This window comes from Mirounga leonina, unplaced genomic scaffold, assembly GCF_011800145.1.
Source record: "Mirounga leonina isolate KUSES-001 unplaced genomic scaffold, KU_Mleo_1.0 Mir_151, whole genome shotgun sequence".
Lineage (NCBI taxonomy): Eukaryota > Metazoa > Chordata > Mammalia > Carnivora > Phocidae > Mirounga > Mirounga leonina.
In genome coordinates this window covers 44,802,989-44,820,863 of record NW_023270377.1, presented here as the reverse complement: position 1 = coordinate 44,820,863, position 17,875 = coordinate 44,802,989, and the positions used below count along the sequence as shown (strand labels likewise).

General features: G+C 36.8%; 1 protein-coding gene across 8 annotated transcripts in view; it reads left to right on the top strand.

Moving 5' to 3' along the window:
• The window catches only part of GULP1 (GULP PTB domain containing engulfment adaptor 1), a 250,258-nt gene that overhangs the window by 109,971 nt on the left and 122,412 nt on the right, over window positions 1-17,875 (top strand). For 7 of the 8 annotated variants that reach the window (XM_035007561.1, XM_035007562.1, XM_035007566.1 and 4 more), the window contains one exon: window positions 2,844-2,927. The exons of the other annotated variant lie outside the window; for it this stretch is intronic. The gene's annotated coding sequence lies outside the window, so the exon portion shown is untranslated. The remainder of the gene's footprint in view (window positions 1-2,843; window positions 2,928-17,875) is intronic. 8 annotated transcript variants of the gene reach the window in all.

The following is a 17,875-nucleotide window of genomic DNA, read 5'->3' as shown; positions in this document are numbered from 1 at the left end:
AATTAGAACCTGTTTTTATCTATTCCTAAGGTAGTGTTTTTTCTGCCACACAATGCTGTTACACATATATGCCTTCTTCATCACTTTTAAATAAAACAGTAGATTCTTGCAAAGATTCCATGATTATGACCTGATTGCATTTTAAGAATGTTGTATCCTTTGAAACATAGTCTTTTAGAGATTCCAAGAAAGCATTACTTTATATTTTAAAAATGTGATGTAAAAACAAAATTTCTGTGCTAATTAGCATTTTCCAGCTTCTTAAAATTTTAATAAGTTGAAAGTTAAAGGTTTTATAAAAACAAACACATCAAAATCATTTTCTGGTAAGTTAACAGAAAAACAGTTGTTCATAATTAGCATTTCAAAATGGATAGAATTGAGTTGAAAATAGCACTTTTTTTTTTATCCTATTTTCAGACTTCCATTGTTTCTATTTTTAAAAGTGTTTGTGCATGTGTATATATACGTATATATGTGTATGTGTGTGTGTGTGTGTACTCGAGTTTCGCTCCTAAAATAAACCTTCTTTAAAATCAAGTGTACCGGGCGCCTGGGTGGCTCAGTTGGTTAAGTGACTGCCTTCGGCTCAGGTCATGATCCTGGAGTCCCGGGATCGAGTCCCGCATCAGGCTCCCTGCTCGGCAGGGAGTCTGCTTCTCCCTCTGACCCTCCTCCCTCTCATGCTCTCTGTCTCTCATTCTCTCTGTCTCAAATAAATAAATAAAATCTTAAAAAAAAAAAAATCAAGTGTACCTTTACCTCACTTCAGAATACAGTGCAATTTCATTTACTATCGGCATTAAAAATAATTGTATCTTAAATGTGCAACTATTGGAGGAATCATTCTCTGGGCCTGTGATAAAGATCTTACAGTTAAATTAGAATGTCAGATGTAAAATTAAGTAGCTAAGAATGTTATTTGAATTGATGACAAAGGAGACTCCTGAGTAGTAACACATGGAATATACCTATCCAAAAACTGCAGCTCTTCTAGTCTTTTAATATTTTTACATAATGTATGTAAAATTTTATAATACAAAAACTGTCAAATTACTAACATCAGTTAAATTGAGTTCATTATAATAGTTGTAAATTGCTTTTAATTCTTATTATAAAAAATTTCCAACATGTGCAGAGGTTCCCAGAGTAGTGTCATGAGTCCTCGGGTATCCATCATCCACCTCAACAGCTTTGATGCATGGCCATTCTCTTCATCCATATGCACCTTCCTTAGCTCACTCCTAATGTTATTTTGATGCATATTCCAGCATCATATCATTTCATCCATAAATATTTCTGTGTGAATCTCTAAAAGAGAAAACTGTTAAATACAATTACTATGCCATTATCATATTCAAGTAATTAATAGTAATTCTTTAATAACATCAATAGGTAGCCAAGTTCAAACTTCTAATTATCTCATAAACATCATAATGTTTTCAATTTGCTTGTATTAAATAGAACCCATATTCCCCAATGGGGCCATAATTTGCAGTTTTTCATATGTCTTTTCAATCTGTTTTAACCAGTATTATTCTCTCTTTTTTCCTGTGTAATCAGTGTAGTAGAAGGCTGATCCTTTGTGCTGTAGGGTTTTCCACAGTCTGGATTTTAATGGATAGCATCTTTGAGGAGTAGCTTGACATGTTCCTCAGTTTTCTGAATTTCCTGTGAAATATTAATTGGGTATAGAGGTTTAATCAGAATCGGGTATGATTTCATTTCGGCAAGTCTGTTTTATAGTGGTGTAGTGTTCTTACATCAGGAGTTAACATTATTCTTGCTTGTTTCTCTTGTTTGATGTTAGTAGCCATTGATGCTCAATGCCTCTATTAACTTGTTATGGATTGATAATGAATGTTCCTATTCTATCATTACTTTTACATTTATTAGCATAGTACTTCTAAGGGAAAAACTGCCCTTCATCTACTATTGGGTTAACAGTGAAAACCATTTATAAGAAAGTCAAGATAAATGATTGATTTTTGCCCTTTATTTGCTGGTTCTCAAAATAATGAATTTGCTTTCTAGCCTTTTACAATGTGGAGTGATGAGTTGTTGTTGTTATTATTATTAGCTCATAGAATTAGATATGTTTCAATCCACCGCAGTTACTGTTGTTATCAATGGTGAATTTTTCTTATTTTAATCATTAGGGCCCCTCAACCTTCTACTTAGCCTCCATATAATTCCTGTCCCAGATCTTCAATCAGCCATTTTTCCAAATGGATCTTTATTTCCTTTAGTGGGAAATAGTATTTTCAGACCAAAACTTGGGGGCTACGATGCTCATTGCTATTGGAGCTAGTTGTTTCAGTAGACAATGTTGGGTTTTTTTTGTTTGTTTGTTTTAAGATAAAGCTATGTCACCAGTTTATACTCATTGTTCCAGTTCAAAATCAGACTGCAGAGTTTTTACTTAATGATTTCTGTTTTACGTATATATCTCCTTTCACCTACATTAAGAATCCCAGTTCTCAACACCAAAGATAACAGAATTAGAATACCAGGTTATTCATTGTTATGCCATTTTACACACAAAGAGACTCAGAATAGCAATTCTATCCTCACTTATATGATTGCTGGGGGGATACTAGCCCACTTATATGATTACTGAAATGAGTTTAAAATTTATTTGTACTTCCTTTTGTCCTTATGACCTGTACCTTCAGAGATATTAGGTCAAATTATTCTCTTTTAGAATCACATGGAATAGCTCATGTCTTGTGGTTATAGTATCAACTGGTTTCATATTTAGGATCTTTTTTTTATTTTCAGAAATTGCTGTTTTTAAATTTAGTTTTTCTTTATGATTTAGTAAAAATTTCCGTGTTTTCAAGATTCAATCTATGAAACAATATATACCTAAAGAAGACTGGCCTCAGTCCTTGTCCTCTCCTGCCTGTATCCTGTTTTCATTATAGGTAAGTAGTGGAGTCCAGGAATTATGGTATAATCTTCCTTTTTTCAAAAAAAAAAATAGGAAGTTAAGAAGTTTCTGTTGTACAGAAGTATTTCAAGAGTAGTATGAAGAACTCCATATAATTTTCACATGGTTTTTCATTTGTTGAAATTTTACTACATTAGGCAAATCATTTCTTCTCCCTCCTCTCTCTCTCTACACATAACAGTGTGTGTATATTTATGTGGATATTATACACACATGCATATGTACATACACACATATACATACATTTATACACACACTATATAATACATAATAACACACATACATATATATACATGTATACATACAAATTTTTTTCTGAACCATTAAAGATTAAGTAGCATATGTGATGGCCCCATTACCCCTTATTACATCAATGACTTTCTCCTAAAAACAAGGACATTCTTCTTTATAACCACAGTATGGCCACCAAAATCACAAAATTAACATTGAATTCCATCATCTAGCCCATGGACTCTATAATGTTTTGCTGATTGTCTCAACAGTATGCTTCATAGGTACAGGATACAATCAAGGATTGCATATTACATTTGGTTGTCTCTTTAATCTCTCAGTTTGGAAAGTTTCCCAGTTTTCCCTTTTCTCTCATGACCTTGACATTTTTAAAGAATATGGCTACTGTGTAGACCATCTCTCAGTGTGGGTTTATCTGATGTTTCCTCATGATTAGATTCAGGTTATGCTTTTTTTTTTTTTTTTTTTGCTTGAATACCACAGAACTCATGCTGTGTTCTCAGTGAATCAGGAGCTACATGATGCTTATATGTCCCAATACTGGTGATCATTTTTTTTAACTTGGTTAAGTTTATTTTTTATTGAGGTGAAATTTACAATATAAAATTCACCATTTTAAAATTTGCAATACAGTGATATTTAGTGCATTCATAGTATTTTTCAACCATCATTTCTATCTCATTCCAAAATATTTTCATCACCCTAAGAAGAAACCCCATACCTATTAAGCATTCAGTCCTCATTCCCACCTCCCCCAGTACCTGGCAACCACCAATTTGTTTTGGATTTACTCTTTCTAGATACTTTATATAAATGAAATCATATAATATCTAGCCTTTTGTGTCTGATTTATTTCACTTAGCACAATGTTTTCAAAGTTCAACCATGTTGTAGCCAGCATATATCAATACTTCATTCCTTTTAATGGCTAAATAATATTCCATTGTGTATTTATAACATATTGTGTTTAATTATTCATCCATTGATAGACAATGGGTTGTTTCTACCTTTTGGCTATTGTAAATAATGCTGCCGAAAGCATCCAAGTATTTGAATACCTGCTTTCAATTCTTCTGGTTCAGTTGCAGTGTCATATCTTGTGTTTAACTTTTGAGGAAATATTTTCCCCGGTGGTTGTACCATTTTACATTCTCATCAGCAGTTTACAAGGGTTCCAATTTCTCTACCCTCACCAACACTTGCTATCTGTTTTTAAATATTATTTTAGTGATTCTAGTGAGTGTGAGAAGTTTTGATTTGCATTTCCCTGATGATTAATGATGCTGAACATCTTTTTGTGTGCTTGTTGACTATTTGTTTATCTTTGGAGAAATGTCTGTTCAAGTCATTTGACCGTATTTTTTTTAAGAGAGGGAGGGAGAGAGAGAGAGAAAGCAAGAGAGAGGGAGTGGGAGAAAGAATCTCAAGCAGGCTCCATGCCCAGCTTGGAGCCCTATGAGGGTCTTAATCTCACAACCCTGAGATCATGACCTGAGCCGAAATCAAGAGTGGATCGCTTAACTGACTGAACCACCCCATTGACCATTTTTTATTTAGGTTGTCTTTTTGTTGAGTCTTTATATAGTGAAGATATATTTAGTGTTCTGTCGTTGTTTCTCCAGTAGTTTGTCTGCCTGGAAGTGATACTGAGGAAGAGCTGACTAGAATGTTTCCATAGTTCTCACATGTAGATACCAACTGTTAGATGTACTTTAATATTTCAAAATTATTTGCTTAATTTAAAATCACTAGTTCCCATTTTATTTTCTCTGGTTGTCTTCTGCCATAGAATTGTGTTGCTTCAAGGGATACCTGGATGGCTCAGTTGTTTAAGTGTCCAACTGCTGATTTTGGCTCTGGTCATGATCTTAAGGTTGTGGGATCAGGCACAGTGTGAGGCTTGGCACTGGGTGTGGAGCATGCTTAAGATTCTCTTTCTCCCTCTGCCCCTCCCCTCCTTCTCTCTCTCTCAAAGAAAGTGTTGTCTGAACTTTGATTTCAGTCTGACTTTTTTGTCTTTCACAAGTGCCTTGGAGTTTTAACCTAGATTCCCAAAGTGTTTTTTTTTTCTTTTTCACTTTAAATTTGACTAGAATATGTGTTCTTATTGATCAATTTGGAAACCTTGCCCAATATACAATATATTATTCGTGTATACATATTTTTAAATCTTTTTTTCCATTTTAGTTAAGTTTTTTTATTCATTGTGTCCCATTGTTCTGGCTTTCTTCTTTGAGGACTCCTATAATATGTTGGATTCTTTTTTTGCGTTATATATTTAAGACTTCCTCTCAAATCCTTTGTATCACTTTATTTATTTACTTATTTATGGGGGGGGCAGAGGGAGAAAGAGAGAGAGAATCATAAGCAGGCTCCACCCTCAGCAGTGTGGAGCCTGATGTGGAGCTTGATCTCATGACATGAGCCGAAATCTAGAGTCCAACACTTAACCGACTGAGCCACCCAGGTGTTACAGGATTTTTTCTCCATCGGTGCCCAGGGTTCTTGGTCACGCCACTTCGAAAAGTGAAGAGGTAGACCAGAGTGGTGGGCAGCAAGCAAGGTTTATTGAACAATAGCAAAGTGGTAGTACAAGGCTCCCGAGGAGGGAGGGGACCTGAGAGCGCTGCCACTGGAGTTTCTAAGCCTAGGGGTTTTTCTGGGCTTGCTAGTGGGCTGTTTTAATCTGATTAACCCTCCCTGGGTCTGTCATCCAATCAGGTTTTTGTCACCTATCTATCACATGGGAAAGAGTGGAGGGCTCCTTCCTGGGCAGTGTAAAATCCTTTTAAGGGTGGTTTCCTCTTAGGGTGGGACCCCTTGGTCTGCCTGCCTGCCTTCCAACTACCCTTCATCACAGGTATACCTTCTCTTTTCTTTTTACTTTCTTTTTTGTGGGGTTCTCTTTCCAAGAGAGCGTCCTTTTATTTTTTGTACCTTAAAAATGCTTCCTATTTTTATTTTTCACTTCTTTATAGCATTACCCATTGTGTTTGCATTTTTTTCTGGTTTATTTTTCCTTTCTGAAATTACTTATTTCATTTATGTTTAAATTTCCTGAGTTCTATCACCTAATCTCTTGAGTTTTTCTAATTCTTAATGATGTTGTCTTTTCATATCTTCAATTATTTTCTTGATTTCTTTTGGCTCATTTTGAAAAATTAGGCTAGAGTTTTAATCTAATTTGTTGGCAAGCTTTTTTGGCATACTTTCCTTGCTTTAAAGGGTGCTAATTCTTTCCTCTTTTTTTTTTTTTATTATTACCACTTTACAAATGAGACTCAAACACAATTCCTTTCCCATTTTTAATTTTTGTCATCAGGTTAGGTTTGCTGAAATTTTGAACAAAAGTAGTGACTTAAATATCTTTTCTAGCTTCATAGCTCTAAAACTCTTTGTTCTGTGGTTTTCCTGAAGAAACGAAGAATAGTTTTATACTTTCAGGTTTATCCTGGCCCTGTCTTCTCCCCTAAATTTTTCTGAACTTTTTCTTCAGTCACTATTATTCCCATTTACCTCAATTTGTTTCTATTCCCAGAATTTATCTTTAGTGGGAGACTTCGGTGTGTAGTTTATGGAAATTCTTAGGGCCCGAATTGCTCTGACCTTTTGGACCTTCACATAAACCTCTTGCTCACTCTAATGAGTTGGAATAGAAAGTGCCCTCTCGGTTACTAGGTTACTGTGGCTGTCACTGAGAACCTCTTGACTATTTTGGTGTGTTAAATGGGCTTTTGATTTTCTTATCTCCATCCCTGATGCTGATACCATGACTATCTGGCTGTCAGTGGTTTATCATTTAAATGCATTATGGAATTCTTGGAGGTATTTTGTGTATTAGTATTTTATTCTTTGTAACAAATTCTTGCTGCATAAAACACTTGACTTTTTTTTTAAAGATTTACTTATTTTAGAGAGAGAGTGCTCATGAGCCAGGAGAAGGGCAGAGGGCAAGGGAGAATCTCAAGCAGACTCCCTGCTGAGTATGGAGCCCACCTGGGGCTCCATCTCAGGACCCTGAGATCCTGACCTGAGCTGAAATCAAGAGTCAGATCCTTAACCAACTGAGTCACCTGGGCGCCGCCCCCGACTTCTTAAAACTACAGCGATTTATTACCTCACAGTTTGTGTGTGTCAAAAATTCCACAGATCTCCTGAGCTGTGTTCTCTGCTTAGGGTATCACAAGGCTTAAATTAAGGTGTGGGCTATGTTACCAGTGGAAGAGTCTGCTTTGTGTGAATGGAGGTCTCCGGTCTTTGGATTCCCCAAGGGAAGATTACATGGAGATCCATGCTGTAATGAAGACAGCCAGAAGGAAAGTAGCAAGCACAGGGCAGTTTATGAAAGCAAAAGTGCACTCTCAAGGTGGGAGAGCAGGGCAGGTTCAGTGAGGTGGAACCAGCCCTAGGTTGTTTTGGGATTTGATAGTTGTTGAGTCTCTCTGGGCTGGGAGGAGCTTGATGCATGGTGGGGTGAAGGCTGCATCCAGTCTTTTGGGGAACTCCTCCCACAGGTTGGGAGGGGGAGTTTTTGACCCTACAAGGTTTGTACCAGAATGCTCATGGCAATCTTTCTCCATCTGGTGGGGCCGTTCCTGCCATGCAAGTGCATTATAATGAGCCTAGGGGTTACCTTGGGGCAGAGGTGAAAGAGGAGAGCACTTAATCTGCATGGTGGCTCTTGATTTGTCAGCCCTAAGGTCTTGGAAGCCACAAGGTCATGATGTTGTGTCCCTGGGCTTTTTTTTTTAAGATTTTATTTATTTATTTGACAGACATAGCAAGAAAGGGAACACAAGCAGGGGGAGTGGGAGAGGGAGAAGCAGGCTTCCCGCCGAGCAGGGAGCCCGATGTGGGGCTCAACCCCAGGACTCTGGGATCATGACCTGAGCTGAAGGCAGACGCTTAACGACTGAGCCACCCAGGCGCCTCAGTGTGTCTGGGCTTTTAATGTGTAGTTTATCACTATCCTTGCCTCCAGCTCATGTGCCTGTCATTCCCCTTGAAGGACTTGGGACTCTGCCTTGGGGTGTTCCTTCCACTGCTCCTGTCTAGCTTTGACCTAACAGCTGGACTGCTTTCCCATCTGTAGGCTGTCCTAGGAAAGCATCTGCTTCCAAGATCCCTCAGGTTGTTGTCAAATTCATTTCATTGCAGTTGTACAATTCATGGCAAGCCAGCGAAGAAGAGACAAAGTCTGTTCTTCCTGGAGTCTTTAATTTTAAGGAAAGCCTGGGTTCTCTTCATAGGCAGTGCAGAACAGGACTCTGCCTTTTCAAGGCCCAAAGGAGAGGGTCTCTCTCTTAGGAAAGAGCGCAGTCCTTTTTTAAAGGGCTTTCATTTGATTAAACCAGGTCCGTCCAGGATCATTTCCCTTTTGGTTAACTCAAAAGACAATGATGGGGACCTTAACTGTATCTGCAAAATTCTTCCATCCTTAATATATTACTTAATGTAATCCTGAGAGTGATATTCCATTATGGTCACAGTTCCTGCCCACACTTAGAGATTGCATAGAGTGTGTACCCTAGCCGGCAAGAATCTTGGGGCTGTCTTAAAATTCAGCCCCAAATCACATCTTGCTACCTAGTTTTGTTGAAGATTTTGTTCCTGGATTTTTAATTTTGATATCCTGGTCTCTTTTTATGGAGGAATTAACAAACGAGGCAACCTTTATCACGTTTTCCAGAAATGCTATAATTAACTTTTTTATGCTAACAAAATTTAGCAGGAGATAGGATAATACCAAAAGACACTGTAACATCATAGGTGTGATCTTTCTGTTTTATCAGAGTGTAGGCCCTTAGGCCCTCACCATTTTATTTTGGGATTACCATTCTTACGGTTTAGATGCTTCTCTCAAGCTCCCATCGTAGAAACATGTTCATCTCTATCCCAGCAGTTAGTACATTTTACTCTGTTTTCTTTTACCCATGATTTCCAAAGTAGGACACATGAATCCCTATAGAGAATTCAAAGGGAAAAATACTGAAATTTTTATTCAGAATCAATTTTTATCTCATACCTTTTGCTTTGTATTTTTAGGTATATTATATATATATACTTAAGAAAGTAGTATCTATATGTATTTTAAATTAAATGTAATGTGTTATATACATGCATATAGTAATTTGCATGTGTGTTTGGTCACATGCTCAACACTTTCTATATATAGTCTTAATAAAGGAAACATCTGGAACCACATTTTTGCTAATGAACTACTTTAAGAGGGACTATGTATTTCTATCTCTATATCCTTACACTTAGCATAAAGGTAAGAATAAAATCTGGCTGTTCTGCAATAAAACTAACATGTCTTACTACTTACCTGGACCACAGCATTACTCATCATAGATGTACCTTTTCAGATTTACCATACCAGTTCTGTTAGGATGACTTTTCTAAGATGCCCTTGTTTTTAGTATGTGAAAACCATCAAATTATATTTTTCATGTTATGCATTAATATCTGTTAGCTGACAGGATGAGTATTATGAGACAATGTCCCTGAATCTTTTATAGAAAGATGCTTTCCAGGTTACATTTTGTTCTCCAGGAATGAAGAGCATTAAGAATTAAATTTATTGAGTCCTTTTGAGAATGTTCTTCAAGCCTCTTTAAAATTCAGAGCCCACACAATCTAATTGGCAGTTGCACATACCAAATTTAAGTTAGAATTGATTATACATTGGTATCATCTTTTTGTTCTATTAGGAGGTAAAACAGCACTTATTTTTCCACTTTGGCTTCAGTAGTTGCTTGGCAATCGAAGTGCTTGGAGTTGTAAATTACATCAGCATAAAAGACTAAGGAGATTTTTTTTTTAATTAATTCCTCAAAATAATCTCCAGCAGTTTTGAGATCGAACAAATATCAGTTACTAGTATGTTGTATCATAGCATCCAAACGCAGATATTAATTCCCCAGAGGTACACACACTATGCGTATAGATCAGCTGTGAAACATACATACTTTCTGACTATCATGAAATTTTTTGTTGTGTTTTTGGCCCCACTGAGTGAAGGATTTGAAATTAAACATCAATTTATATGGACATTTTTGATAATTTTCTTTAGCATTATTTAGAGGCATTACGTTTAATCCACCTTAAATAAAAACATTTTACTAGTCAAAGAAAATAAAATAATTCTAATTAAAAGCAAAAAGATTACAAATTGATGCTGGAAGCTAAGATTTACATATTAACAATTTATACTGTCAATTGATGAATATTAAAAAAAGAACATAAAGAAACTAAAATCTCAGCAATTTAAACATTGAACACTAAGGATATGTTAGGCCATCTATAAATTAGGTCTTATTAACCCCACAATAGCTGAATGCCAGATAATCCAATCAATCATATAATCTTCCTAGCTTTAATATTCATTTGAATATTTTTAAACATTAAAATGATTGTACTGCACAGTGCTTATCATAGACCAGTTCAGGAAGGGATCAAACCAATATGACAAGTAAGCAGAATGCATTTTTAAGATGTCACACTGTCTGGTTTTTGTGGTTAGAGAAAAGTAGGACTTGAGCTGCATGGCTACCCAGCTTTTTCTTTTTTTGTGATTGGAACCAGCCTCAGGCATGAAGAAAACCGATTCGGGGGCTTTTGCTTTAAGATTATTTTTTTTTTAAGTTTTTTTTTTAATCAATAATAATATTAGTACAGAACTATAAAATATAATTGCTTAGAAAGTGTCCAAAACAAGAAACTTTGGCTCACTATTAATGCCCTAGTTTGCTTCTCATTCTGTTCCCTTAAGGACCCACAGATCATTGATCTCTTAACTCCTCTCAAATCTCCTCTACCCCACAATCTGTCCATTAGTAAGAACTTTTGAATCCACCCTCCAAATACGTGCACAATTTGGCCAGTCTTCACTTCTGTGTGGCCAACACCTTAGAACAGACTGCCTTCGTTTACTGTTTCCACAGGCCCCCTATTCAGCCTTCCTGCTTTTCCTCTTACACCCACATTCCCTCCCTACAATGATCTATTTTTCATTTATTGCCAGGGTGATCCTTTTTAATAAAAAGTAAGATTATATCACCTTTCAGCTAAGTATTTCCCGTGTCTTCCTATTATACTTCAAACAGAATCTGTACCTCATTACCATATTTATGAAGCCCTACAGCACCTGGGCCCTTCTGACCTCTGCTCTTCCACTTTCCTCCTTACTTGCAGCCCCTGCACACCAGGTTCCTTGTTATTTTTTTAAAAATACCAGTCTTTTTAACCCTCTTGCTCTTGTCAGAGATCTCCTTGACTTACTGTTTCAACTGACTCGGGTCTCTACTTAAAAGTCATTCTACCTTCCCTATCCAAACCACCATTCTAAAATTGTGCCCCATCGTATCACTTTCTTCTACTTTACCCTGCCTTATTTTTTTTATAGTACTTTTCACTGCCTGAAATTGTTATATTATTTCCTTCCCTCTTCCCCACCCTCCTCCCCAGAATATCATGAGGGTAGGGTATTTGTCTTCTTCAGTTATGCCTTCCCAGCACTCAAATCAATGCCATGAAACCAAGAAAGTGCTTAGTAAATACCTGTGAAAGGGAAGAAGGAGGAAGGAAAACCAGGGAGGGAAAGGGAGAAGAAGGAGGGGTCATTTCTTCAAGGTCGACTTTCAATGTTCTCCTGAAAGGAAAAAAAAAAGCTATTTCCTTCTACTCACAACCCATCTGACAACTGATGTGTGAGGTTTTCCACACTAAGCAACTCTCCAGTTCTTGGTGGACATCAACTGGATGCCCTCCAATGTAACTAAGTTATGACAGTGTCTACCCAGAGTTAGCACAGACCTCCCAGGGTAAGGGCTGTCCCACAAGACTGCCTCTACTTCAGACACCAGTCACAAGTCCCAGGTTGTAACCTGTACTTCTGACCAACCCACTATAAATCAGGGGTTCCCACGACCCCCTCACCAGTTCCAAAAACTTGCTAAAATGGCTCATAGAACCCAGGGAAACAGTTTACTTACCATTAACAATTTATCACAATGGATATTTTAAAGGATACAAATGAAGAGCCAGGGAAGGAGATACATACAATGAGGTCTAGCATCTTGTGTGCCAACCCAGAAGCTCTCTAAACCCCCTTGTTTATGTTTTATGAGGCAAGGTCAATTAAATCATTAACCATTGGTGATGAGTTCAATCTCCAGCTCCTCTTTCTTCCCCAGAGGTCCCAGGGTAAGGTCCAAGAAAGTTCCTACCCTTTAACCTAATCCTCTGGCAACCAACCTAATCCTGTGGCAACCAGCCCCAGGAGTCAACTCATTAGCATAAACTCGGGTACAGTTGCAAGGGAATTATTTAAATAACAAAAGACTTCTCTCCTCCCTATTAGGAAATTCCAAAAATTTTAGGAGTTTTGTGCCAGGAACCAGGACCAAGACCAAATGTATATTTCTTATTGTATCAAAATATCATGCCCTCTTAGCTGGAATGATCTTTTCTTCTCTCATATGACTTTATTTGCCTGTCTCTTTTGATACTTTCACTATTATTTATAAGTATGCACATATTAAATCTTTCCTGGTAGACTGCCCTCTCCTGAAAGCCAAGTTCTGCCCTCTTGGATTCCCCAAAGTTCAGAGTATCATAGGACCTTAATAAGTAATTGTTTAATGAACAGATGACACAGCTGAGCCATGCCTGAGTGGGTTTTTGGTATGAGGGGCATTCCCAAAGTGAGAATGAATTGTGATATTATTATTCTTCCTACCTTTCTGCTCAGTTTCTTCCAATGATTTTAATTTCAAATCAGCTAATCGGGCACAAACTATTTGAGTGACTGGATAAATATCAAGCCAGTCTAATGTGGACTGACCCTCCCTCTATTTCATACTGATAGAAATGTTTTGTAGATATCCAAAAAGTGTTTAAGGACACAGCCACATTCTAAAGAAAGAAACAGAAATGTCAAGCTGGGATAGAAGATATGGCCTTGGGCTTGTTTAAAACAAGGCAGCTGACATCCAGCTGCATACATAAAACTTGAGTGTTGATCCCAATATGACAGGGAAATTAAAAAACAAAACAAAACCCCCCAAAACCTGTCAGTACCCAGGCAAGCAGTTTGGACACTTCTGTCTGTACAGGGTCTTTGATAGGAGAAAAATCGTCATCAAGTAGTTGAAATTCCAGGCTTAAAAATGCAGTGAGGGGAGTTCTAATATGTACTACCAGTGTGGTGCAAAAAATCCAGTCTAAAATTAATATAAAATCTTACCCAGGCCAAGCCAGACTTCAAAAGCAACTGTGCAAGTACATTTCAAGCCCCTGGTTACATTTCATCTTTAAACATTTCATTGACTAATGTGAGTCACATGCCCAAGCCCAAAGCCAGCCATGGCAAAGGTGTGTATGTATATAATACTATTAAGAGAGAGTGAAGAATTGGGGACAGTAATTCATTCAACTGTCATGACATTCCAGTAAGAAGTAGGAAAGGACAGGGAGAGGAAACAAAAAAACTAGTAAGGATTAGATAAACAAAATAAATTTGCATGAACAAATCCAAATACATCAATAGTCACGATAAATACAAATAGATAAAATTGGTTAGGGACGTTATTCGCTGGAATAAATATAAGTTCAGCTATATGCTGTTTAGTAAAGATATACCTACGTTTGCAGAGCACTTAAAATTACGTATTTGTTTTTATGCCATTACAGTAAGTCTGGCTTCATATATCTAAAGACTCTTAATACAAAATGCTTCCATTTAAATAGTAGATTTATTCCACAAATGTTCAGAAATCAAACGGTATTTAAAAGTTCGGGGGAGATGCCTTTTTTGGGGGGGACTGTAAATTGTCTCCTCAAATTAGGAATATAATTAAATTATCATTTAAAAAATTATACTGTACTTTAAAAACCGTATGCCAATCCTTTTCACATCCCCAGGGGAGTAGATTTCTCACCAATTATTGGTGTTCGATAAATGTTTGGAAGTCAGAGGGAGCTGATAATCTCAACATTCCAGAGGATAAGTAAATTCAGAAAAAGTTAAACCCTCTGTGTTGGGAAGGGATAGATTTAATAGATGAGAATCTAAAACTCATGGATTTTGCTAGTGGACAAATCCTTAGCCCTTCACTTAAAGCACGTTTATAATTTTACATGACGTTCTGGTTAGCTTGCTTCTCTAAGTTTCTGTCTGGAAGCAAATTAGAATCATTAAATTAAAATTAGAAGGGGGAAAAAGAATTTATTCTAGAGAAATGCTTAAGCCGACAAAGACGTACATATAGGCATGTCTTTACAGCATTCTTTCTATATACCCAAACCAGAAAATATCTATTAACTGGAGTTTGGTTAAATAATTTTAGTGAATCTGTACTGTGGAATGGTAATTGACTACCATCTTTACTGAAGTATAATTGACAAATAAAAATTGCAAATATTTAGTGTATACAACTTGATGATTTAATACACATATACATTGAAATGATTGTGAAAGTAATTAACACATTCATCACCTCACATAGTAACCCCTTTTCTGTGTGGCAAAAGCAAATAAGATTTATTCTCTTAGCACATTTCAAACTTACAATATTATTAACTATTCACCATACTGTGCATTAGACTCTCAGGACGTATTCATCTTATAACTGAAAGTTAGTATCCTGTGACCAGCATCTCCTCATTTCACTCACCCACCAGCCCTGGCAACCAGTATTCTACTTTCTATTTCTATGAGTTTGACTTTTTTATATTCCAAATATAAGCGAGATCATGTAGTATTTGTCTTTCTGTGTTTGGCTTATTTTACTTAGCATAGTCCTCCATATTCATCCAAGTTGTTACAAATGGCATGATTTCCTCCTTTTTTATGGCTGATTAATATTCCATTGTATATACACACCACATTTTCTTTATCTATTCATTTGTCATCCATTCATCTGGACGCTTAGTGGTTTCTACAACTTGGCCGTCATGAATAATGCAACAATGAACTTGAGAGTACAGATAACTCATCGAGATCCTGATTTAATTTTTTTTGGATGTACACTCAGAAGTGGGATTGCTGGATAATATGGTAGTTCTATTTTTACTTTTTTGAGAAACCTCCATACTTTATTTCATAATGGCTGTTCTAATTTACATTCCCACCAACATGCATTAGGTTCTCTCTTTTTCACACCCTCCCTCAATACTTACCTCTTGTCTTTTTTATAATAGCTATCTTAACAGGCTTAAAGGGATATTTCATTGTGTTTTTTTTTTAAGATTTTATTTATTTATGTGACAGAGAGAGAGCACAAGTAGGCAGAGTGGTAGACAGAGGGAGAAGGAGAAGCAGGCTCCCTGCTGAGCAGGGAGCCCAATGTGGGGCTCGATCCCAGGACCCTGGGATCATGACCTGAGCCAAAGGCAGATGCTTAACGACTGAGCCACCCAGGCGCCCCTCATTGTGGTTTTGATCTGCATTTCCTTGATGATTAGTGATGTTGAGCACCTTCTCATATACCTGTTGGCCATTTGTATGTCTTCTTTGAAAAAAATGCCTATATGGGTCCTTTGCCCATTTTTTTTATTGGTTAATTGATTGCTGTTGAGTTTTGTGAGTTCTTTATATATTTGGATCTTAATCTCTTATCAGATATATTGTTTGCAAACATTTTCTGCCAACCCATAGTTGCCTTTACATTTTTTTCATTATTTTCTTGCTGTAAAGAAGCTTTTTGGGGTGCCTGGGTGGCACAGTGGGTTAAGCATCTGACTCTTGGTTTCAGCTCAGGGTTGTGAGATTGAGCCCTGTGTGGACTCCGCCCTCAGCATGGAGTCTCCTTGATTTTCTCTGCCTCTCCCTTGGCCCCTCCCCACTTCTAATAAATAAATAAATCTTTTTTTAAAAAAAGAAGTTTTTTAGTTTGATGTAGTCCCACTTGTTTATTTTAATTTTTGTTGCCTTTGCTTTTGCTGTCATATGCATATATCCTTGACCCAATGTCAAGAACCTTTTCCCTATGTCCTAGGGTTTTATGGTTTCAGGTCTTTGAGTTAATTTTTGTGAGTGGTGTAAGATAAGTGTCTAATTTCAGTTCTTTTTCATGTGGATATCCAGTTTTCCCTGCATCATTTATTGAAGAAACTATTTTTTCGAAATTTTTGTTTTTGGCACCCTTGTACAAAGGTATATGATAATATATAGGTGGGTTTATTTCTGGGTGCTCTGTTCTGCTCCTTTGTCTATGTATCTGTTTTCATGTCAGTACCATACTGTTTTGATTAATGTAGCCTTGTAATATAGTTTGAACTCAGGAATTGTGATGCCTCCAACTTTGTTCTTCTTTCTTAAGGTTGCTTTGGCTATTTGTGAACTTTTTTAGTTTCATACAGCTTTTAGGATCTTTTTTTCTATTTCTGTTAAAAGTGCCATTGGAATTTTCATAAACATTGTATTGAATCTGTAGATTGCTTTGGGCAGTATGGGCATTTTAACAATATTAATTCTTCCAATCCATGAACATGGGATATCTATTCACTTACTTGTGTCTTCTTTAATGCCTTTTATTTTGTCTGTTATTGACTGTTATTGACTGACCACCATTGTGGTCAGAAAAGATACTTGATTTCAGTCTTAAATTTCTTTCTTTCTTATTATTATTATTATTTTTTAAATATTTTTTAAAAGATTTTATTTATTTATTTGAGAGCGAGAGCGAGAGAGAGAGAATGAGAGAGAGAACATGAGAGGGGGTAGGGTCAGAGGGAGAAGCAGACTCCCTGCCGAGCAGGGAGCCCGATGCGGGACTCGATGCGGGACTCGATGCGGGACTCGATCCCGGGACTCCAGAATCATGACCTGAGCCGAAGGCAGTCGCTTAACCAACTGAGCCACCCAGGTGCCCTCAGTCTTAAATTTCTTAAGACTTGTTTTGTGGCTCAACATATGATCTATCCTGGGGAATGTTCTGTGTGTGCTTGAGAAGAGCATGTATCCTGCTGCTGTTGTGTGAAATGTTCTGTGTATGTCTGTTAGATACAGTTGGTCTACAGTGTTATTCAGACCTTTGGTGCTTACTGATTTTCTGTCTGGATGATCTATCCATTGTGAAAATGGGTTATTGAAGTCTCCTACCATGATTGTACTACTGTCTATTTATACCTTTAGGGCTGTTAATATTTATCTTATAATTTAAGTGCTCCAATGTTGGGTACATAAGTATATTACTATTCTTATGTTTTCTTAATGAGTTGACCTCTTTATGATTATGTGGTGACCTTCTTTGTCTCTTTTGACAGATTTGACATAAAGTCTGCTTACCTGATATACAGATAGCCACCAACACTCTCTTTTGGTTTCCATTTCCATGGAATATTTTTTTTTCTATCTTTTCACTTTGATCTTACGTGTATCCTTAAAGCTAAGAAACTCTCTTGTAGGCAACGTATTGGTGGGTTTTGCTTTTTAATCCATTTAGTCATTCTGTAACATTTGGAGAATTTAATCCTTTACATTTAATGTAATCATTTATAGGTAAGAACTTGCTATTGCCATTTTGTGAATAGTTTTCTGACTCATCTATAGTTCATTTGTTCCTTTTTTCCTTTCTGTCTTTGTGATTTGTTGATAGGGGCTGGAACCAAGTCACGGGGCTGCCTTAGGAGCACAGATGGACATTCTTCCTGTCAGCTTCCTGG